General features: G+C 46.7%; 1 protein-coding gene across 1 annotated transcript in view; it reads right to left on the bottom strand.

The window, feature by feature from the left end:
- The window catches only part of FAM163A (family with sequence similarity 163 member A), a 106,333-nt gene extending 82,542 nt beyond the window's left edge, over positions 1–23,791 (bottom strand). Inside the window, exon 1 of the mRNA XM_082229126.1 lies at positions 23,409–23,791. The gene's annotated coding sequence lies outside the window, so the exon portion shown is untranslated. The remainder of the gene's footprint in view (positions 1–23,408) is intronic.
- Positions 23,792–24,493: the final 702 nt, after the last annotated feature.

Here is a 24,493-nt window from a genome sequence, read left to right as displayed (position 1 = left end):
TGACACCCAGTCTCCTCCTACTCTCTCTGCGTGGAAGTCTTCTGCGCAGGGTGGGCGTGGGTAGCGGAGGACCCTTGCTCTCCCCGCAGAGTCCTGGGGCCCTCTCGCCAATTCCCCCATCAGCCCCTCTATATCCCTGGTGTTGCACTGATTTGCTTCCCCATCTGCGGAGCTGCCTCTCTCCCTGCTGGGCCCTTCTCCAGCATCATTTGAGAGCCTTCCCTCCGCCTCTAGCTCCGATGTCAGTTCCCTGACAGGAGCCCTCAGATTTCTCCGCTAACACCTTGTACTATTTTCTGCAACGGTGGCAGCAGGATGGTGGGGGGTTGGTGAGACACCTGCTCCCCTCCCCTCAGCCATTGCCTGGTCACACTCCTTGACTGTTGTGGGGGGAGAGGGCTGCCCGAGTCCAGAGTGGCACGCAGGGAGGCAGAGGTGGCTTGGCGGGTGAAGGAGTGTACATGCACAGTGGCTACAGCAGCCTGGGTGCATTGATGGGTTGCTGCTGCTGCGACTGGTCACGTTTCACCTCTTAACTGCTGACAGGGAGGTGCACCAAGCAGTCTCCCTTCCTCACTCATTGGTTGGCCGCCTCTCTGTTATGTACGGAGTTGAATAGGATCCAAACTGCAGCAGTCTGATTGGTCCTAGAACAATAGGATCCAAATTGCAGCAGTCTGATTGGTCCTAGAACAATAGGATTCAGAATGCAGCAGTCTGATTGGTCCAAGAACAATGCAGCAGTATGATTGGTTGGCAGGAACCACCCAATCATGCTCCAGGTATAAGTGAATCCACAACCTGATTGGCTTACAGTAGAATTTCAGAATTAACCAATCATGTGCAGCCCATTGTGTAAATAATGTATATAAAGCAGATACTTTGAGGGGACTTTCATTCATTCCTCCTCACCACTATGAGCTGAATAAAGAGCATGAAATCACTTTGTGACTCTGAGTATATTTCACTCTCCCTCCTTCCCTCTCTGCTGGCTCAGTGGCAGGGCCCACGCGGTGTCCCTTAGCTGACCACAAGGAGAGAGGAGGCACTGCCGCCACCCCAGCCCCAAAGGCCCGGCCAGGCACGGCTTGCATCCCCACAGCTCTGGCTTAGTGAGACAGCCTGTTTTGGGGGCACCCAGGCAGTGCACCACCGCCCCCCCCGAGGGCTCCGGCAAGCCCAGACATGACCCCACCTCAGTAAAGTGGGCCCATGCAGAGCCCCCTGTGCACCCGCCCAAGGGGAAGCCCCGGCGGCCAACATGGTGAGTGACTCCTCCCAACATAGGCAGAGAGGAGGGCTGGGCTGGGGGCACCTTTGTGAGGGTGCTTAGTTTGCACCCCCTCGAAAATTGCGCCTGGGGCAACAGTCCCTCTGACACCCCCCCAGGCTTCACCACTGCCATGTCCACATCCTCGAGCCTTACTAACTGAAACTGATCCAGCACAACAGGACTAGATAGTGCTCTAGACACCCAGTGATACTCCTCTGCTATCACAGCGGAGTCAGGATTTTATCCTCACAATGCTTTGCAAACAAGTCACAGCGAGCTACTGTTGGTTCCACCACCTCCATTGGGCCACCCCTTCCACCCCTTCTTCCCTGGTGGAGCAGGCACCATTTTGTGGTTCGCCTCAGGTGCCAAAATGTCTTGGGCCTGCCCTGCTCCTTCCCACCCAGGAGGAGCCAATGGTCAGCCTAAAAGACTCTTCTGAGAGGCTGCAGTTATGTGACACACCTCATGCAACAGGGTTTAGCACAGGGGTTGGCAAGGGTTACCTCGCCTGGGCCGGTTCACTGCCACAGAGATTGCTCTGTGGGCCGGATTGCACCTGTGTCTGTGCAGACGCAATTTCCGGCGCCGCGGAAGCGAGTCCCTGCTCCATGTTGTGCCTGTTTAGTGCAGCGCGCGGGGACTCGCCAAGTGGGCGAATCGGTTTGGGGATGGCTCAGGGGGCGTTTAAACGACCCCCGTGAGCCACTTGTGATCCATGGGCCACAGGTTGCTAACCCCTGGTTTAGCAGCTTCTGACACCTAAGCATTGCCCTCCTCTTCAGGCTTTTGACTCATGGGGAAAAGTAACATGCAAGCAGAGACAGTGTGGAGCAGTGGCGTAGCGTGGGTTGTCAGCACCCGGGGCAAGGCAAGTAATTTGCGCCCCCTAACCCGTGGATTTGCGCCCCTTAACCCTAACCCCCAGATGTTGCGGCCGGCCCCCCCTGCACCCCCCACGCTACGCCACTGGTGTGGAGGGCTCATTTCTGAAGAGATTATTATTATTAGTAGTAGTAGTAGTAGTAGTAATTATTTGTACCCTGCCCATCTGGCTGGGTCCCCCCAGCCGCTCTGGGCGGCTTCCAACAAAACACTAAAATACAATAACCTATTAAACATTAAAAGCTTCCCTAAACAGGGCTGCCTTTAGATGTCTTCTAAAAGTTTGGTAGTTATTTTTCTCTTTGACATCTGGTGGGAGGGCGTTCCACAGGGAGGGTGCCACTACCGAGAAGGCCCTCTGCCTGGTGGTTCAAAACAATTGGGGTTCAAAACTGCACAGAGAAGGGCTGTAGCTCAGTGGATGAACAGTGGCTTTGCATGCGGAAGGTTCAATCCTGGGCATCTCCAGGTAGAATCATAGAATCATAGAATCCTAGAGTTGGAAGAGACCACAAGGGCCATCGAGTCCAACCCCCTGCCAAGCAGGAAACACCATCAGAGCACTCCTGACATATGGTTGTCAAGCCTCTGCTTAAAGACCTCCAAAGAAGGAGACTCCACCACACTCCTTGGCAGCAAATTCCACTGTCAAACAGCTCTTACTGTCAGGAAGTTCTTTCATCCTAGGTAGGGCTAGGATGAGACCCTGCCTAAAATCCTGAAGAGCCACTGCCAGTCAGTTCAGACAATGCTGAGATAGATGGACCTACCATCTGACTCCATATAAGTCAGTTTCAAATGAGTTGCTGACCAGTCCTCTAACGAAAGAGGTCCTTTTAAGTCCACAGGGGAAGAACACAAGACACCACAGACTGTGCCACTGGAGCTTGCTCCAAGCCAAAATCTACAGCCATCAAAGAAAATTAGAATATTTTAAATTCATTTAAAAATGATTATGGCCGGTTCGTTTTCTCCTGCAGTTTGTAGATAGCAACTCCCATAAGATAGAGAAATACCATTTGCCACTTGAGCGGAATAGTAGGTACATGTATCCAATATTTCATTCAGAGATCTTCAAACACTGAAACAAACTTTTTAATTAAGTTTCAGAGCTCCCTTGGGCAAGAGGTATTATTAGCTGCTATTAACAGATGGAACAGAAACTTTTATAAAAGTGTGTGTGTGTGTGTGTGTGTGTGTGTGTGTGTGTGTTTAGGAAATTGTCTGAATGGAAACTTAGCAGCACGAGGGAAAGAGAAAGAGAGGGAAGATAACCGGACCCATGAGAACCATCTGCCTGTTGACCATCTGGAAAACTGAAGCAGGATGGCAAAAGGATTTGACATTGCATACCTCCAGCATGAAGTCCAACTGTTTAAAATGACCCTAGACCAAAATATCTATTTAAGGCGTTTTGAAGTCACATCCTATGTTTGGGCCTAAGTGATTGTGCTCTTTCCTAATTCTCTATCCAAAACAGTGTCTCTGCAGAGCTCAAACAGGTCAAGAGTAATTCAGGGTTCATCTACACTTACCTTTGCAATCCACAAAAAACAAAACAAAACCACCCTCGATTGCCGTTTGATCTGATTTAGCTGCAAAATGCGGGTTTCCTTGGGGAATGTGCCAGGACCAAAAAAACACAACACCTGGACACAGACTTGGAAAGCCCAGATCTGTGACGAGAAATGCAACACAAAAGGATGTGTGGATGAGCCCTCAGTTGCTTAGTCTAATAACAGAGATACGAACTCTGAAGCATGCAAGTTCGTGAGTCACGCAATTTCCTGTCTTAAATGCAGTGGTACAAAGGCAAAACGTCTTAGGTATTTTTAGGAAGACCTTGGTCTTGTTTGAACAATTTTCTCCTTACATAGGATAGGGAATTAAAATTCTGCTTTCTTGGCAGATAAAGCTGGTCGAATACGCTGAAATGGCAAAATTGACACACAGAATTCGCAATCAGGAGGAGACGAAGTACCAAAAAGAATGGAGTAAATTTATGGTTTATATAAGTGAGAACTGTGGAAATATGAAAACGTTGGCAGGATTGAATTAAATCTTATGTCGCAGAGTAATTTTTAACCAATGAAACTGTGAATTATAGATTGGAATTAGAAAACTTGCGGAAGGGAAGGACGGAAGTCAACAGCTCTATGGAGCATAAAGTAGGATATATGTAATATGTAATAAGATCTGATGTTTTTGTTGGTCGGTGTTGGTGTTCTTAAACCTCAATAAAAAGCATTTGGGGGGAAAAAATCTGCTTTCTCACCCCACTCCACCAAGTATGACTATCCCATCTTCTAGCCTGCAAGGCATCCATATATGGACATGATGTTTGCATATACAGAGTACATGCGCAAAGTCCAACACATATGGGCTCAAATTATGCAGCTGATTGGACTAAAGGCCTTAAAAGCTCCTTCCATCAGTCCACCTCTCTTAAGCTCCACCCCCTTGCTAGAAGAATGGGGATTCTTAACAGCCAGACCCCTGGCCTGAAGATGGGCACTTTCCTGGTACCTCCTCAGGCTTGGGAGAAGAGTCCCATCAGGGTTCATCAGGGCCCCAGTCCCAGTTCTGTCCACAAACTCCTCACTTAGCTGGCTCCTGGGCACCACCTTCATGTTCAGTATTAGGAGCCTGTTCCTCAGCCATCAGCATAGCAGCTTCTGACTTAGGACTCAGCTACATTAGCAAAGAAAAAGTGTTTTATATGCGTTATATGGAAGTGTGAGCTGGAGTAGAAAGAAGGCTGATCACCGAAGAATTGGTGCTTTTGAATTATGGTGCTGGAAGAGACTCGAGAGTCCCATGGACTGCAAGAAGGTCAAACCTCTCCATTCTGAAGGAAATCAGCCCTGAGTGCTCACTGGAAGGACAGATCCTGAAGCTGAGGCTCCAATACTCTGGCCGCCTCATGAGAAGAGAAGACTCCCTGGAAAAGACCCCGATGTTGGGAAAGATGGAGGGCACAAGGAGAAGGGGACGACAGAGGACGAGATGGTTGGACAGTGTTCTCAAAGCTACTAACATGAGTTTGACCAAACTACGGGAGGCAGGCCTGGCGTGCTCTGGTCCATGGGGTCACAAAGAGTCGGACACGACTAAACAACTAAACAACAACAACATGCGTTATAACACTGCGACACCAGATGGCGATGTGGAGTCCCATCTTTCGCCAACATGATTTCCCTCTTTGAGGTTTACAACTCATTTTCCTGAAACCCATTTCTGATGCGTCTAGATCCAGCCTTAGACTGCTCATCCTTCCCCTCTCACCCTGAACTCGAGGCCTGGGCCACGACAAGGGAGCCGTTTGCTCTGCAAGTTCAATCAGCCCACAAATGAAGATCTCTAATGCCATTTCCTTATCTAACCTCATCACAGCTTGACCAACTCAGTTCTCTCAAACCACGGATAATTTCCTGTCCCTTCCAGATATGGTGATGCAGAGGAAAGCTATGACAATTCACATTTCCAAGAGAATGCAATTAAGTAAAAGCTGATGGGAACACGACAAGAAGAACAAGGACAGGGACAAACGAAGAGTAATAGAAGATCTGGGTGTAAGATTAGACGTCTGCAATAAAGCCTAGCCTTTGCCCTGAAGAGGGAAATTGCTTTAAAGAAACATCTCTACCCAGGAAGGTTTGTTTTTTACTGTGCAGTTGGAAAAACTAGCAGTTTAGAAAACTTTCCCATCCTTGATAAGGCAATATGATCCTTAAACTTTCAAAGATGTTTGAAAACAGTGCTACTTTGTGTGGTTCTACACTCGCATGGCATCTGGGATAGGATCTGAGACCTGGATCAATGGACAGGTTTTGTTTTGGTTTTGGAAAGATTCTGTGAAAGGTTTGGTTTTTTTTAGTCACTCCATCTTATTGAAGATGTACAGCATCGTCTTTTGGCTAATATCAAGGCTCTGTGCACACATAGCATTTGAAATGGACAGGGGTCATTTTTGCAGAGTGCCCTTTCGTACACTGCTATTTGCAATCGTACACACCTTTGAGCGATAACATAATCTGAAGTTACAGATAGGTAGCCGTGTTGGTCTGCCATAGTCAAAATAAAAAAATTCCTTCCAGTAGCACCTTAAAGACCAACTAAGTTAGTTCTTGGTATGAGCTTTCGTGTGCATGCACACTTCTTCAGATACACTGAAACAGAAGTTGCCAGATCCGTCTATATAGTGTGAAGGTGGGGAGGGGTATTACTCAGAAGGGTGGTGGGAATGGGAGATTGGCAGATAGCTGAGATGAGCCTGTTGACGACTCTTAACGACTGCAATAGGTCTTACAGGAAAAGGCAAGGGGTGAGATTCTTACTGGATTCTTATCTCATTATACATGACTAAGCCATTTTTCACCTTCTCACCCCTTGCCTTTTCCTCCCAGTCGGCAGAAGCAGCCGCCGCCTGTTGCTGGGCTGAGGGGATGGCGGTGTCGGGGTGCGGAGGCTGCCCGTGCCCGGCCAGGCGTCTGTGGCGGCGGCGGCGCTGCTGCAGCGGCTGCTCCTCCTGCGAGCAGTGAGTGGAGCGCAGCCGCAGCAGCGGCGGTGGGGGGCGCGCGCGCGCTAGGGCGCAAGGCTGGCGGTGGCGGCGGGGAGCCCAGCCGAGGAAGGAACTTGTCCCTTCCCTCTGGACTCGCGCCCCCCAGATGTTGCGCCTGGTGCGGCCGGCACCCCTGGTAGCCCCCACGCTACGCCACTGCCAAGAGACTTGGATGGCGAGGGAGCTGCTGCAGCGACCTGCAACTCGTGTGTCATGTTTGGCAGCCCTGTATAGGGAAGTTTTTAATGTTTGAAATGGGGTGGTGTTTTTATATTTTGCTGGAAGCTGCTCAGAGTAGCTGGGGCAACCCAGTCAGATGCAGTTTGGATTTGATATCCCGCTTTATCACTACCCTAAGGAGTCTCAAAGTGGCTAACATTCTCCTTTCCCTTCCCATCCCACAACAAACACTCTGTGAGGTGAGTGGGGCTGAGAGACTTCAGAGAGGTGTGACTGGCCCAAGGTCACCCAGCAGCTGCAGGTGGAGGAGCGGGGAAGCGAACCCCGTTCCCCAGATTATGAGTCTACTGCTTACTGATGTGTGGCATATAAATAACAACAACAACAACTATTATTATTATTACTATTACTACTATTACTAAACCACAAGACACCAATAAATTGCTAGAACCAGAGCTGCTGTATAATCAGGAATAGAATCTGTGATCGATTGCATGGAACTAGCTGAGATGACTGGCAGAATCCGAGACCAGGGAGAAGAGTCGGTGAAAGAAGACTGGAAGAAATTTAAAGACTACTTAAAGAAATATTGTAAAATTAATGAATGTTAGAAAGATGTTGGATAGAAATTAAGTGGTTTCCGGCTGTAATGTTTTAGGAGATATGGAAAAAAAGGATTATAAATGGGTTAAAGTTTTATGGTAAGGATTTGCTGAACCAACAAACTGAATTGGAATACAAAGAAGGGAAGTATGAGGAGGTCGGAGGAAATAAGGATATGGAAGTTATATTACTGAAAATTGAAGTGTGTTTTTAATTGTTTATTATTTTACATGTTTATTTTTTGTAGGTTGTGTATGTCTTGTATGTTGTATGTTTATTTCTTAAAAATTGTCAATAAATATCTTTTTTTTAAAAAAAGGAATAGAATCTGTGGCCAAATACATCACCATGCAGGTCTGCTTCTCTTTGGCATTTGTTTATTTCCTTGTATACTTTGCTGTCACAAGACTGCTGTCGCTTCACCAAGAGATGTTTGGGTAGGGACTGGGTAGGGAGCTAGGCAGATAGACAGCCAGGCTTCCGGTGAAGGGATTTTGGCTGCTTCCAGACTGGGGTTTAATTTGAACATCGTCCACTGAGATTACCAAACGAGTCGTTGGCAACCGTTTGTTTTACTTGCTGGATTTAACATCAGAAAGGGACGATCTGGATTAAACTGGAAGGGACCATCGACACACTCACTTGGCAGTAAGCCCCTCTGAACTCAGCCTGCTTAAAGCCATGCGAGCCAGCAAGTCCAGCCACCCCTCCCCACTCCCTCTGCTTGGCCCAATAAAGGGTACCCCGGCCCCAAGCAGGAAAGCTCAGAGAAGATGGCATTGCCAAGGTGGTTCCAGAAGGCTTCCTGGCTGGGGATCCCACTGCACCCCTCTTTTCCAGACTGCTGCAAATGAGGTTGGGATGAGAAACAGCTGCTGATTGGCTTCTTTTCCTCCAAAACAGCAACAACTACAGTTTTAAAGTTTCCCCTTGACTGGGAGAGGTTGTCTAGGGTTGCACACAAAAGTTCTCCAGGCCTAACTTGGAGATGCCAGAGAGAGATTGAACTACGGACGGTTTGCATGTATTGCAGGCGATCTGCTACTGAGCAATGGATGTTCCCTTAATGAATTTTGTTTTTGTTTTTTCCCCAAAAAAATTATTAATTTTTCAAATTTATAACAAATAGAAGCAAAAAAGAAAAACATCACAATATAAAAACAGAAAAAACAAAAATACAAACAAACATTTATCCTCATTGTTAAAATCCCAATTTTGTGATCATTGTTAAATGACTTCCTCGAATCCCCCTAGCTGAGTTTCCATATAGGTCGTTGTAGCAGTTTTCCAATACTACTTTTAATAAAATTAGCTTAATCGATTAACATCTGTCTTTCTTTTCAAATTGTCTTCTATCCATAATGTTATATAATTTAACATATTTAACTCCTAGGCCAATTTGGTACTTACAAGTAATTCTACTTATATCATCTTAGAATATTTAACTAAATAGTCCTTAAATTTCTTCCATACTTCTTGGTGCTCCTTCTCTTTCTGATTGCGGATTCTACCAGTCAGGTCAGCCAGCTCCAGAAAATCCATCATCTTCGTCTGCCATTCCCCCACTTCCTGTAGTTTCCAGTTTTTGGTTAACAAAATTCTTGCTGCAGTTGTGGCATACAAAAACAATCTAACATCTTTCTTGGGCAATTCCATACCTATTATTCCAAGTAGGAAGGCTTATGGTTTCTTTATAAATGTATATTTCAACATCTTTTTTCAATTCATTATAAATCTTTTCCCAGAAGTCTTTCACCTTGGGACACGTCCACCACATGTGATAAAATGTACCTTCCTTTTCCTTGCATTTCCAACATAAATTGTCGTTCATATGGTAAATCTTTGCTAATTTTACTGGGGTCGCTTAATGAATTTTGGACTTTAATGAATCCAAAATACCAAACTAGACAGGGGGCAGCCAATCAGCCTCTGCTGGAGGCAGGTGATTTCCACTGAGTGTGAGCTAATCATACATGATGCTGCCCTTTGCACACCTGCCTAAATCACTGCTGTAGGCATATTTCCTTCAGATAAAGAAGCACAGGTAAGTCACAGGCCAAGGGAGTAGGCGTCTCCAAGGGTTGGTAATTCTTACTCTGAAAGTATCAGACATGTGAGAAATACTCTTTTAAATATCAGTGACCTTTGCATCACACACAACCTTGCCAACTCGTACAGCAACATAAGCCCCGCTCAGAAGGGGTGGTCTCACTTTATCTAATTTGTACCTCATTGCACGGCTTAGACTAATCCCAAAAACATTTTTCAAATTCCTAGGTGCCAATATCAAATTACGGCAACCCTGGCATTGGGCCAGAGGACACACCAGTTGCATGCCAACGTGCTCATTAAGACTCCAACAGCTGCTGCTTCTAGGGAAACACAGCTTTGAGAGGAGAGCTTCAGCTGACAAGCGTAGATTGTGGGGTGCGTCACTGTCCCCCATTTTGTGCTTTGCCACTCAGAGCCGCCCACCCAACTGCTTTCCCATCCAAGGGAAGCCAGATGCGTGCTTGCAAGGGTAAATTCGCTTGGATCTCAGTAGAAGGGAAATGGCTCTGTTGGAGTTGGGAGAGGGCAATAGGAACGCTGTCCTCCAATCTGTCACTTCTCAACTGAAAATAGCCCCCTGCCTCACCCCTATCAAAAGGATGCTTCCCTAGAAGAAGAAGCCAAGGAGAGCTCCAGATTTGAACGTGCCTCACCCAGTGAGACTTCCCCGCAGGCTTACCGAAAGTGGCAGCCATCCAGCGGCACTGACAGGAGCGCCACCGCTGTGTGGTTGGACCCTAGGGCACCCAGTGTCCCCTTTCACACCAGACAAACTGGTATTGCAAGTGCTGCCCAGGGTGGTATCCAGTTTCCCCAAATGTCCCATAACATCAGATGCAGCATTCGGTTTTACTAGATGTGCAGACGAGAGAGTTCTTCCTGTAGGTTGAGGTGGCTGCATGGTCCATCTTTGTTATTTGCTTCTTCTTGCTTAACTAAAGGAAGCCTCAGCTCAGCAGGGGAAGTGCTGTACGCCTTTGTGCCTTGCCCAGGAACATCCAAGGCAGTTCCATTTTGAAGGCATCTCCAGCATTTGTCTAAGTATACTGTGCACTATGGGATACGGGTGGCACTGTGGGTTAAACCACAGAGCCTAGGACTTGCTAATCAGAAGGTTGCGGTTCGAATCCCTGTGACGGGGTGAGCTCCCGTTGCTCGGTCCCAGCTCTTGCCAACCTAGCAGTTCGAAAGCACGAAGTGCAAGTAGATAAATAGGTACCGCTCTGGCAGGAAGGTAAACGGCGTTTCCGTGCGCTGCTCTGGTTCGCCAGAAGCAGCTTAGTCATGCTGGCCACATGACCTGGAAGCTGTACGCCAGCTCCCTCGGCCAATAAAGCAAGATGAGCGCCACAACCCCAGAGTCGGTCACGACTGGACCAAATGGTCAGGGGTCCCTTTACCTTTACTGTGTACTACACTGAATCTGCCATTAGCCATTTATAACTCAATACACCTGCTTGTCTATACTGTAATATATAATGTGCACTTTGGCCTTAGCAGGAGGTTTTGGAGGGTCTTTTTTTGCCCCAGTTACTTTTCCATTAGTGAAGAAGTGGCATTACCCTAAAATAGTAGGTGATCAAATTAAAGGGATGCAGCCGCTGATGTCTAGACTGTCTAGCTCATGAATGAGGCTGTGAAATATTTTTTTGATATGGCTCCATATTTAATTGTCACCTTTTGGGGGGGTAATATTTCTGTTTGAAGTTTTGTAATTGCGGCTCTTCCAGTGGCACCCAATGATAGTTTATATTAATTGTGCACTGCGCCAGAGGGGGAGATAAACCTCTGAAAAGAGCAAGGCTAATTCCTGAAGAACTTGTAAATCAAAATAGGGCCTATGAGCTGGAGGAAATTGCAGTGAGCCTGTACAAGGCTGGAGACGGTTTCGAGTCCCTTAATTATGCGGTCCTTGGTTCATTATTCAAAGGTGCTGATGTCAGTTCCATATTCTGGATGAAACTGCACTTCCATATTAAATGAGGGCGTAACCGAACAACCTTAGCATGTCTGCCCAGAGACACAAACCTCTTTCGGGAGTGTCTCAGGGGCCATGTGGTGTGGTGGTTAAGAGCAGTTGACTTGTAATCTGGTGAACCAGGTTCACTTCCCCGCTCCTCCACATGCAGCTGTTGGTGACCTTGGGCTAGTCACACATCTCTGAAGTCTCTCAGCCTCACTCACCTCACAGAGTGTTTGTTGTGGGGGAGAAAGGGGAAAGGAGATTGTTAGCCATTTTGAGACTCCTTAGGGCAGTGATAAAGCAGGATATCAAATCCAAACTCTTCCTCTTCTTCTCTACACTCCAGGTGGAAGCTGAATGCTGTCATCTAATGGGGAAAAATACTCATCCTGAAGCTCAGCTGGGGCACTGGTAGTTTTTAACCAGTCTCTGCTTTTGTGCAACTTGACCTGCAGATGTTAGTTGGAATTCAATATAGCAATGTGGGGTATTTGGGGGAGGGGGAGATGAGGTCCACTTGTGCAACAGGAATTTCCCCCTCCTCCCCTCACACCTCCCTAAAAGTATTTGGGGGGTTCCCCAAACCCTCCAGAGCAGATTTAGGGGGGGAAACAGGGTCTGGGAGAGGAGGAAGGGAAGTCCTGTTAAGCTCAATGAACACGTTGACCCAGTGTGTGCCAGGTAACTTCCATGCGAGGGATCATTAGGAAAGGAATTGAAAATAAAACTGATGTAATTATATAAATCTTCAGTGCGACCACATTCAGAATGCTGTGTTCAGTTCTGGGTGCCACACCTCAAAAAGGATATTGTAGAGTTAGAAAAGTGCAGCTGAAATGACCCAAGGGGGTGGAGCAACTCCCCTATGAAGAAAGGTTGCAACATTTTGAACTTTTTAGTATAAGATAAGGCGAGTAGTGATGTAGTGATGTATGGAAGTGAGAGCTGGACCATAAAGAAGGCTGATCACCGAAGAATGGATGCTTTTGAATTCTGGTGCTGGAGGAGACTCTTGAGAGTCCCATGGACTGCAAGAAGATCAAACCTCTCCATTCTTAAGGAAATCAGCCCTGAGTGCTCACTGGAAGGACAGATCCTGAAGCTGAGACTCCAATACTTTGGCCACCTCATGAGAAGAGAAGACTCTCTGGAAAAGACCCTGCTGTTGGGAAAGATGGAGGGCACAAGGAGAAGGGGACGACAGAGGACGAGATGGTGGGACAGTGTTCTCGAAGCTACCAGCATGAGTTTGACCAAACTGTGGGAGGCAGTGGAAGACAGGAGTGCCTGGCGTGCTCTGGTCCAGGGGGTCACGAAGAGTCGGACACGACTAAACAACTAAACAACAACAACATGCGTTATAACACTGCGACACCAGATGGCGATGTGGAGTCCCATCTTTCGCCAACATGATTTCCTTGGTTTCCTATACTATACAAGACCGCATCCAGACAAGACCTTCTGCTTCACTTTTCCCTTCATGGAAGCAGATAAACAAACCACAAAGGGGAGCTACCAATTGCTGCAGGCCTAGCAACCATGGTTTGTTAAGGCAAAAAAGCCCACGATCCAGAGTTTGGATAGAATGCTAAGCTACCGCTTCATGGTTTGTTTTTCCATTCACACAGAGGGAGACGCAAACCAGAACTTCTGGAGCTGTGTGCACAGGATCTGTGGCAGCTGGTGCCTCTTGTTGCTGGAGGGACAGAGTTGACAGAAGGATAGTTAACGGTAGGCAGAGCCCGGGGCAACAACAGAGAGAGCTGATGGTAGTCTGGGTATTTCAAGGCACACCTACTTGAGAGTAAACCCAATTAACACAGTAGAACTTACTTCTGAATAAAACACACAGGAATGTGTTAGCAATCACAGCTAAGTTGTATAGCATCAGTACGTATTTCATATTATACATTACACAGAGTGACAAAACACCTCCAGGAACAGGAAAAGCAAAAAGGAAGCATGTTGGTCCATAAAGGGGGAACCCTCAAAAATCTATAGCTAATCAATACTTTCATTTGAACAAACCATCACAAAACAGAGGAAAAGCTTTTTTGTTCTCTAGAATTCTTCATCAGGCTGGATGTTACACAAAGCAAGGGATGGGAGGATGAAGAAAAACAAAACAATTAAGTTGGACATTGCAGCCGTTAGGTCATTTATTTAATTTTGTAGCCATGACATCATTCATTATGCCTCATCCACGCCCAGCTTTGTTAACATCCAGCCTGATGAGTTCGGGAGAACTCAAAGGGAAGGACGGGAGGAAAGAGAAACTGTGGGTGGAGGGGAGATAATCTATTTATGTATGTTCCAGGGGCTGTGCCTCTGCTCAGCCTGCTCATCCATCCCTTGCTATTCCCTTCACATTAACCCTCTAGAGCTCCTTTTCCTACCCCTTCCAACTACCTACGCTCACTTTACACCAGCCCAACCTCACATCTGAAGCCACTTCTTCCTTCTATTCTGAAGCCCCACTTTGCACCAGTGATCTCTCTCACTCCCTGCCTCCTCGCCCTCCTTTTGTGCAACCCCTCCGTGCACACAGACGGCTTGCACCCTCTTTCTCCCACACACTGCAGCTACTAAGCCCTCTTTTTACCTTCTGCCCAGTTATAAATACACCATCCCTTCTATTCTGCAGACCTTTTCCTGACTCCGCTTCCATCTTTACCCCGGTCCTCATGCCTCCCACTCCCTCCTTTTTGGCACCTCCATTTTTACTTCCACTCCTTATCTCCCCTGCTCCTTGCTTTTCTCGACTCTCCCTTGAACACAGACCTCTCCATGTCCATGGCTCACCCTCTCTCCTATTATGCAGCCTCTTTTGGGCACAAACCCCATGATTATATACGTTATTGTATCTGAAGAGCCAAGCTGCCAGCTTGTTAAATTACTGCATTGAATCTGGAACTTCATGTTGAAGACAACGCACGGTGCCAGGAGTGAAATACATTGTGTGAAGGCACTGTGGAGTATCTGAGGGCTCTTCATATTTTCTCTCACATGTATGAGGCAGCTGAGGAATGAAAGAGGCAGAAGTTTGAGTAGAGTGAGAAGGGAAAGACACTGAAAGGAAAAATGTGTCTGTTTTAAACAGCAGCAGTTTCCGTAAAGTAGGAGCGGAATATTACTGAGAGAAAAATGGCAATTTTAAAGCACAGCAGAGGTTTGAGTAAAGCTGGGATGGAGAGGCACGGACAGGTTGTTGTCATTTTTTAAAACTGTTTTTTAACAAAGATAAATAGCAGAGATGGGTGCAACACAGAAGCCAACACTAAACAGCTGGCAGAACAGAGGCTTTCCAAAATCCCTTCTTGCTGTACTCAAACCTTATTTTAAACTGCCACTCTCCCCAGTGTCACTCTCTGCTTGTTCTGCGAGAAGCCAAGTTACAGGGAACCAGGCAGAGGGCCTTCTCAGTGGTGGCACCCGCCCTGTGGAACACCCTCCCACCAGATGTCAAAGAGAACAACAACTACCAGACTTTTAGAAGACATCTGAAGGCAGCCCTGTTTAGGGAAGCTTTTAATGTTTAACAGACCATTGTATTTTAAAATTCGGTTGGAAGCCGCCCAGAGTGGCTGGGTATAAATAATAAATTATTACTATTACTATTATTATTATTATTATTATTATTATTATTATTACTCAACCCTCTGTCTGCCATTGTTTTAAATGGCACTTTCCCTTCTGTGTCTCTCCACTCCTGCTTTATTCAAACCTCTGCTTGAAATGGCCACTCAGTATTATTCCATACAAGCTTCATTCAAACCTCAAATGGGGTTTAAACCATACACTTTTCCCCCTTTCAGTGTTCTCCCCGGTCTTACTGTACTCAAACTTCTCTCACTTCCATTCTTCAGCTACCTCATCAAGGAGTCATCAAGGATTCCACAGCACTTTCCTCAAACCTCTACCATTGTTTTAAATCACTGTCTTCCTCTGAAATTTCTGCTGTTGTTTTGAATCACCACTTTCTTCCTCTCAGTGTATGCCACTGCTGTTCTGCAACAGAACACCGTAGCAGAAGCCAGAGCACACAGGAATGCTGTTTACCTTCCCGCCCAGTGGCGTAGCGTGGGGGGTGCAGGGGGGGCCGGCCGCACCGGGCGCAACATCTGGGGGTTAGGGTTAGGGTGCGCAAATCCACGGGTTAGGGGGCGCAAATTACTTGCCTTGCCCCGGGTGCTGACAACCCATGCTACGCCACTGTTCCCGCCGCAGCAGTACCTATTATTGAAATACCTGACCATAGTAAAAAGAAGAAGAAGAAGCAGTCAACTGACAGGTACACGGCAAATGACTGTTTCCTCAGCCCCTGTTAAAATTAGGCACTGATACTGCCCAGGAGATCCACATTTATGCAGGGAGTTTTGCAGTGAAATAGTATCACACTGAAGCAGATTTAAACAGGTGAAAAAATGGACATCAAGACTCAAGTACATATAGATGAATGCATCATATGGTCACTGAACATATTTGTACATACGCTCACACACACCTCTGCATGTCTCACGAGTGTGTGCACACACCCTTTACAGATTTCCAGCTGAGAGGAAAGAAAAAATATGGCATGAAATCTCTTAACATCACTGGCAAACGAAGCATGAAACATACTTTCAAGGAAGAGGCAGTAACGGAGCCAGGTTAAATATTTCATTTCAGGAGCAAACCCATTAATGTTGAGGATTCTGACCTTCAAATTGTGAAATTGCTTGGGGAAGAAATCATAGAATTGTAGAGTTGGAAGGGACTCTGAGGGTCATCTAGTCCAACCCCCTGAAATGTAGGGATCTCAGCTGGATCATACATGGCAAGTGGCCGGATCCGTACGGGGTTGGACTAGAATGCCTTCCAACGACACAATTCTATGGTTCTATGATTTAACCTCTGCTTAAAATCCTCCCAGGAAAGAGCTGGAGTCTCGTTGGAGACTGTTCCACTGTCGAATTTGACACAAGCACACACAGAGAGAAAATTAGACTGCAATGGAGAGAATGCCTATTGCTTCCCATTCTTCTAAATGAACGCTGGGCTGGTTGAAGTCCAACAGTTAGTCACATAAGAGTCAACAGCACATTGACAAGAGCAACAACCCGATATTAAATTATCTTGCCCAGGAACAGTTTTTTATTAAGGGCATAATTTACTCATGCCTGCTAAAGGAAGGTGACCGCGGATTGAATTATGCTGTCCTTACCTGGGAGGATTTTGACCCTGTAGGAAAAAAATAAATAGGAAGGAAAGAAAAAAAGAAATGTGACTTTTCCTCTCCCTGACTTCCCCTTCTTATTCAGATATTAAATGCAGCCAGTTAGAAACACAGTGGAATGAATCAACACCGGTCACATAGAAACAGTCCATGCTACTTACTCCTTGTTCAACACACCACAAATGGCTGCCCAGAAAAGTTTTAAAAGATAATTGTAGGGTTGCCATATGTCAAGAATTTCCCAGACATATCTGGAATACTTTTCTGTCCGGATTTTCACTGTTTGAAATATGGCAACCCTAGGTAATTGACTTTCGCACAGGGCCGCCCCAAAAGTCGACCTACAGTCAGCTAGTTGTGTAATGCTATACAGTGGTGCCACGCAAGACGAAAAGAATCCGTTCTGTGATTCTCTTCGTCTAGCGGTTTTTTCGTCTTGCAAAGCAAGCCCATTGAAGGATTAGCGGATTAGCGCTATTAGCAGCTTTTAGTGGCTTATCGGCTTATCGGATCAGCTGATAAGCGGCTTAGCGGCTTAGAAAAAGGGGGGAGGGGGAAAAACCCGCAGGAACTCGCAAGACATTTTCGTCTTGCAAAGCAAGCCCATAGGAGATTCGTTTTGCGAAGCACCTCCAAAACGGAAAACTCTTTCGTCTAGCGAGTTTTCCGTCTTGCAAGGCATTCGTCTTGCGGGGCACCACTGTATAGCCAGGGCCGGCCCACACATGAGGTGACCTGAGGCAGCTGCCTTAGGCGGCAGAATCCAAGGGGGGTGGCATTGCTATGGCTGCTCCACCCGTGATCTGCTCTGGATGACTGAGAAGTAAGGAGAAGCAGCATGAAGTCTCAGCAGAAGCCACTGCCACCACCACTTTTATATGTCACAGAGAATACATTTTATGTTTTGATTTGAACCAACTAGTCAGCTCTTTGGCTGCAGGCTACTAGTCAAATAAACAGCATTTTGAAACTGATCTCTGGCTAAAGTGAAGACCTGTGTAACTACAGATTATTATTACGCACAGTGAAAGCAGGTATACTCCTTAGGTGTCATCAGCATTTGTTTAATCCGTTTGATCATTAACCTTTAGCTTTATTGCAAAGTGAAGCTCTTTCCTAATCACCTACAAAGTATATTACAGTACAATCCTTAAACTGCTAGTAAAGATGCTCAGTCAAAGAACAACAACCTAAGCTTTCTGTTTCTATATTAATCACAGCAGCTGTCTGGCTGCAGAGCAAACCCGAATGCTGTTCTATAACAGAAACCCTACAACTGGCATCACACTACAGCTAAAAAAAAACCCTCTCTCCAGATAAAGTTGTCTATCTCAGCAGACAGAGAATATTCTAAAATATGGTTGAAAGTCCTCTCTCTCTCTCTCTCTCTCTCTCTCTCACACACACACACACACACACACACATACACAAACGCACACACAATCAGAATCATGCACAAGGAATATTGGGGAGGGAAATAGCAGCCAGAATATATGGTGAATGTTTTCATAGGCCCAATGTCCCCACTGTGGAAGGACGTGTGGATCCAGAACCGGCTTCCACAGTCCCTTATGGACTCATTGTTAAAACCGTGTTTATGGAAGACAATCTTAATCGGCTACGAGTGATCGCCAAAGAAAGAAGAAGAAAGAAGAGGTGCTCTTTTGCAAGAATCAGCATTTAGAAGTCCAAGACAGGCCTAACACAGAGATTATTATGTGGAGTTGTGCACTGGAGGGATATAAATGACCAGGCTAGGCAGAGCACGATGCAGTACACAGTGTGCTTTTCTGTTATGGATGTGGAGAAGGAAACAAATAAAAGATTTCCAGGGAAACCTTCCCCCTGCCAGCTTGAGCCCTCCCCGCTATAAACACTATTAAGAGATATAATCATATAACTCTCACCCCTTCCAATTTTCAGGACTGAAGGGTACATTTGCCAGAACAAGTTCCAGGCTGCTGAACAGTGACAGCAACCCAAGATCTCTGTTCAGCAAGATAATGAGTTTTAATTCGCAGACATTCCTTTCAAAAGAAAGTTATGATATACATTTCCTTTAAGGACAGACGGAGCCATGAAAACTGCTTTTCCACAGGCAACACTTCACACAGAGCTGCTCTACAGAAGAGGTTAACTTTGATTAGCCAGCCCTGTTTTTAATGGCTTTACCTTTTTTTGTATACATGTTGTTGTATAAAACCCTGAAATATAAATACATTAATAATAATAATAATAATTTATTATTTATACCCCTCCCATCTGGCTGGGTTTCTCTGGCGGCTTCCAACTGAATATTAAAAACAGTACAGCTTCAAACATTAAAAACTTCCCTAAAGAGGGCTGCCTTCAGTTGTCTTTTAAAAGTAAAATAGTTGTTTATTACTTTGACATCTGCTGGGAGGGCGTTCCACAGGGCGGGTGCCACTACTGAGAAGGCCCTCTGTCTGGTTCCCTGTAACCTTACTTCTTGCAATGAGGGAACTGCCAGAAGGCCCTCGGCGCTGGATCTCAGTGTCCGGGCTGAACGATGGGGGTGGAGATGCTCCTTCAGGTATACAGGACCGAGGACGTTTAGGGCTTTAAAGGTCAACACCAACACTTTGAATTGTACTCGGAAACGTACTGGGAGCCAATGCAGATCTCTCAGAACCGGTGTTATGTGGTCCCGGCGGCCGCCCCGAGTCACTATTCTAGCTGCCGCATTCTGGATTAATTGCAGTTTCCAGGTCACCTTCAAAGGTAGCCCCACGTAGAGCGCATGGCAGTAGTCCAAGCGGGAGATAACTAGAGCATGCACCACTCTGGCAAGACAGTCAGCGGGCAGGTAGGGTCTCAGCCTGCGTACCAGGTGGAGTTGGTAGACAGCTGCCCTGGATACAGAATTGACCTGTGCCTCCATGGAGAGCTGTGAGTCGAAAATGACTCCCAGGCTGCGCACCTGGTCCTTCAGGGGCACAGTTACCCCATTCAAGACCAGGGAGTCCCCCAAAAACAGTACTTCTGTCCCCCAAAAACAGTACTTTACAAAATATATTAACTGACTTAGAAGTGTGTCTTCAGTTCTTCAGCAAGCAAATAATAATAATAATAATAAATGTTCAGGATTTTTTTCAAGCCTGTGGGTGACCTGGGCCTTCCAAAAAGATTCATCTCTCCTACCTCTTCTTTCTTTTTTTTTAAATATATAAATATTTATTAAAGTTTTCACAATATTACATAATGAAAAAGAAAAAAGAAAGAATGCAAAATAAAAAACAGTTAAAAACAATTCCATCTTTTTGTCACTTATCTTTCATTTACTTGTTTCCCGGACCTCCTCATACGTCCCTTTTTTGTATTCCAGTTCAATTTATTAGTTCAGCAATTCCTTTCCCTCCTTATTTTACCCTGATCTTTAATCTTAATATATTATAACATTAAATTTTTACCTGTTAAAAATCCGATTTTTCCATATTCTTTTATAACATTACAGCTAGAAACCACTTAACTTCAATCCAACATCATTCTAACATTCATTAATTTTGCAATATTTCTGTAAATGGTCTTTAAATTTCTTCCAATCTTCTTCCACCGACTCTTCTCCCTGGTCTCGGATTCTGCCAGTCATTTCCGCCAATTCCATGTATCTCCTACCCTCTCCTTTCAGACAGGAGGGAATGCCTCTCCTGAGATGCTCATGCTTGCTGCAACTCAGGCATCCCACCACTTAAACCCAAAGAAAGCTTTCATTCTTCAGAACTGTTATCTTACTTGTGGGCGCATCCACACAGAGCAATACATTTGCACGATCTTGGCTTGAAAGAGTTGCCAGAAGGAGGCATACATCTTCGGGACGGTGAATTTGCGTAGGGTTCTCTCCTATTCTTCTAGAAAAAGAGGGGCTGGAACTCACCACAAATAACCTCCCTCATTTCCTTAGAATGGCAATGGCGCCCACCAGAAGTGCCAACCTGGCCCCATGACCATGGGTGCCCGGGCAGTGTGTGTGCCATGCAGCATGCGTGGCCCTGGCATCGAAATTTGTGGGTGCCCAGTGCCTTCATGGGGAATTTTGTGGGTGCTTGGGCACCCAGGGCCCCAGGGAGTTGGCACCTATGGTACCCACCTGAAAGTTGGCATAACCCACCTGAGAGGTGCTGGGACTAAACTAGGGGGGGGGGAGCCCTGCTCCTTAACCTTTTCTTCTCTCAAGGAGAAGGCAGTGGAGTTTAGGATCAGAGTGGTTTTTTTTAATGATATTTATTAATTTTTCAAAGAAAAAAAATTACATAGATAAAAAGAATAGAAGAGAAAACAAAAATAAAAGTAACAAAAAAGAAAAATACAAAATACAGAAAAAAGATAAAAAAACATTTAAAAAGAAAACACATCAATCTTTCCATATCATATATTCATATCCTTACTTCCCTGACCTCCTCACACCTCCCCTTTTTTGTATTCCAATTCAATTAGTTAATTCAGCAATTTCTCTCCCTCTTTGTTTTTATCTTATTCCTTTAACTTAATATAATATAACTTTGGGTTCTACCTGTTAATAATCCATTTTTCATACACCTTTATAACATTGCTGCTTAAACTACTTAACTTCATTCTGACATCATTCTAACATTCATTAATTTTGCAATATTTCTGTAAATAGTCTAGGATCAGAGTTTTCCTTCTCCTAGATGGGCTCCCTTCCCAGGTTGACAAGCCTCATCTGCCAACTCACTTCCCTCTTCCCACATGCAGAAACCACTTTCTTGACCATTGGACTGGTCTTGTCCACTCAATCTGCAGGAGCCTGTCTTTGCATGCAGAGGAAGTCCTTCACTCACTGAGGGTCTGAGACACATCAGCTACCCTCACGTGGTTTAGCTGGCCTGTTGAAGCCATTCTCAGGGTGTGGCTGCTGTCACATGCTTCTAGGAGCCACAGGTGAGACCTGAGTGCAAGGTGGGAACCAAAGGTGAGCAAACTACCCCCAGAAGGAGCATGACGTGTCCCCCACCAGAGGTCAATAAAAGAGGCTTAAAGACTTTCTACATTTTTTTTAGATTTGCCTTGAGAAACACCAACAACTGGGAAACACTGGCCTGCGAGTGCTCCAACTGGAGAATAGCCTCTACCAAAGGTGTCATGGACTTTGAAGATGCTCAAACTCAGGACAAAAGGGAGAAACGTGCTAAGAAGAAGGCATGTTTGGCAAACCCTCACCATGATCAGCTCCCACCCCAGAAACCTATGTCCCCACTGTGGAAGGATGTGTGGATCCAGAATTGGCCTCCACAGTCACTTATGGACTCAATGTTAAGACTGTGTTCATGGAAGACCATCTTACTTGGCTACGAGGGATCACAAAAGACAAAGACCGTCCCCCCTAACATGCCATAGTAATGACTACTGGGATAGAATCAGGATGCGGTTTAGTTTGTGTGCAGAGCTGTTAAATGTGGTCTCTTTAGTGACTACAACACACCAACAACTTAACTGGATTCAACATAAAAACAGACTCAGGGCCGACCTAAGATACTTTGCTGCCTGAGGAAGAAAATAAAAACACAGTGTGCTCTGCTCTTGCTCATCAGCATCACATACAATCCACCAAGAAGTAGATTGTACAAGCCCCACTGAAATGAATGTTCGATGAAAACTTCTTCATGAAGTGTGCCTCATGGGTGAAATCCCACTTTGCCTGCCCCCCTTCAGGGCAAAGGAACCCCTGAGTGTAACTCAAAAACAAAATACTGAATTGCTCCCCTCTGTAGTTATATGTGATGCCTGGATTTCATTCCACCACCACCCATAAACTCACAAGCAAAAGGACCGGCTTCGTTTACAGAGACTGCTACAAAGAGTTACCCTCTTTTCTCCCAATTTTATGATCCTTCTAATTTTTACAGAGAGAGAAACCTGAAATGTAACAGAGTTCGATTAGCCCAAACGCCTTGGAGGTCTGTCAAAGGGAGCGGGTAGGAACCAGCCCTAGCATAACTCAGCAATCTTGTGTTTATTTGCATTGCATCCTCCCCAGCTGGTAGAATTCCAACACAAAGACACCCTTCTCCAACAAAAGAAAGCCAGAGGGAAGGAAAGCAAAACACACAAATCCATATATATATTTCAGGAACTGACTGGAAGGGCGCAGAGAGCAGAAGAAAGCTTCGGTCTGCGAAGACCCCTCTGAATGCTAAGCAGCCTCAAGGCGTCTCTCCACCGCGTCTCCGCGCCGCGCAGGTTTGTTTTCCAAGGCGCGATCGCGCCAGATCCGTGGATCCCAGAACAAGCAAGCTGTCTTCAGAAGGGGCGGGGTGTTAGGGGAAACCGAGTGACCATTCTCCATAGGGAGGGGGGTGGCGGTGGAGTGTCACTCCAGCCGACAAAACGAAAGACCATGGCAGCTGGAGATAGGTGGAAACGCGCCGCGAGTCTCCACGCAAAAGGGAGGGAGCGAGGACGGGTCGGTCCCCCAACCCTGCCACTACACAAACACACACTGTGCAAGCCCTTCGCGCCGTTTTGCAAGGAAATGCCCTTCGGACTTCCCTTCCCCTCGTGTCACAAAGCCCACAGTGCCGCCACTTCGCTGCAGATTCCCTCCAACAGATCTTTCAGAGGGGCAGGGGCGCAACAGAGGAAAAATATACAGACACACACATGCACCCAGGCGAGCGTGGATTCCAGAGCAACTTACCTGGGAGGCGTCTCTGTTTTGGCTGGATGGGCCGATTGCCTATCCTGCGAGGGTCTGGGCACTCCTGGTTCCAGCAGGCAAGGCAGTGGCGGATGGAAAGTGTGTAGACTGGCAGCAGAGGCGGCGGGAGCGCAGCGGCGCGGGCAGGAGGGAGGTGGCGCACCACGCGCCCTCAAGCTCTCGCCCAGGCGCGTCTGGCGTGCTTCCTGGCCGGGCTCTCCAAAAGCGTGCGCTGGATCCCCCCCTGCTGCAGGGGGCGCCGATGCTTCATGCTCTGCCGAGGGGAGTGGGACCCCCCCTTCCTCCGCCCACGCGCACTGCGAGAAGCCAGGCGGAGAGACGAGCATGCGAATGGGGGGAGTAAATGTGGGGTGCGATCAGCGGGAGCCACAATCTCAATCTGCTGGGATGACTTCCCCGAGGCCGCGGTTTTCAGCCAGCTCCGAACAGTCCCGTTTAGAGAGCAAAATCACTGAAGTTCGCCGAAACAATGCAACGTTTAAAAAGGCGTTTTGAAAAGGAAGGAAGGAAAGAAGGAAAGAAAGCTAAGCGGTTTGCGTTTTCCCAGACTGGGCTTTAGGGACCTCGCCAGCCGCTCTGTTTGAGCACAGCTCAGCTGGGCAAAGAGGGCAGAAGGCGCTGCAGAGCATCTCCCCACCTCCCCCCCCAAAAAAAGCTGCAGCATCTGCTTAAACACACACACACACACGCGCGGAAACTTCGAGTTCTGCTCCGACTCGGTGACTGAGAAGCATCCAAAGGGTGGAGCCTCTGGAGGGAAGGAGGCCCCGAGAGATTTCGCTTGAGCTGCGGAGCAGAAGAGCGAAAGGAAAGAGAGCGGGAGCTACGAGCCCGTTTGGCCCAACAGGTTGCCAACTCCCCTCTGGAGTCCGTTTAAAAGTCGACAGCTGCTGCCAGCGCCCGCTGAATACGATTAAGCAGGCAGCTCCGGCCCTCCCTTTGGCTGCTCTCCGTGGTGCTGAAAGCTCTCCAGTAGCTCGTTATTGGGGATAAAATCCTTTCCTAACCTCATTAGTCGGCGCTCATCAGCGGCGCGCATCCTGATCCTTCGCCTCAATCGTCGC

This window comes from Podarcis vaucheri (genome assembly GCF_965113315.1).
Source record: "Podarcis vaucheri genome assembly, chromosome: 6".
NCBI classification, from domain to species: domain Eukaryota; kingdom Metazoa; phylum Chordata; class Lepidosauria; order Squamata; family Lacertidae; genus Podarcis; species Podarcis vaucheri.
Note: the sequence above shows the minus strand (reverse complement) of the source record. Positions and strands in the feature narration are given on the sequence as shown.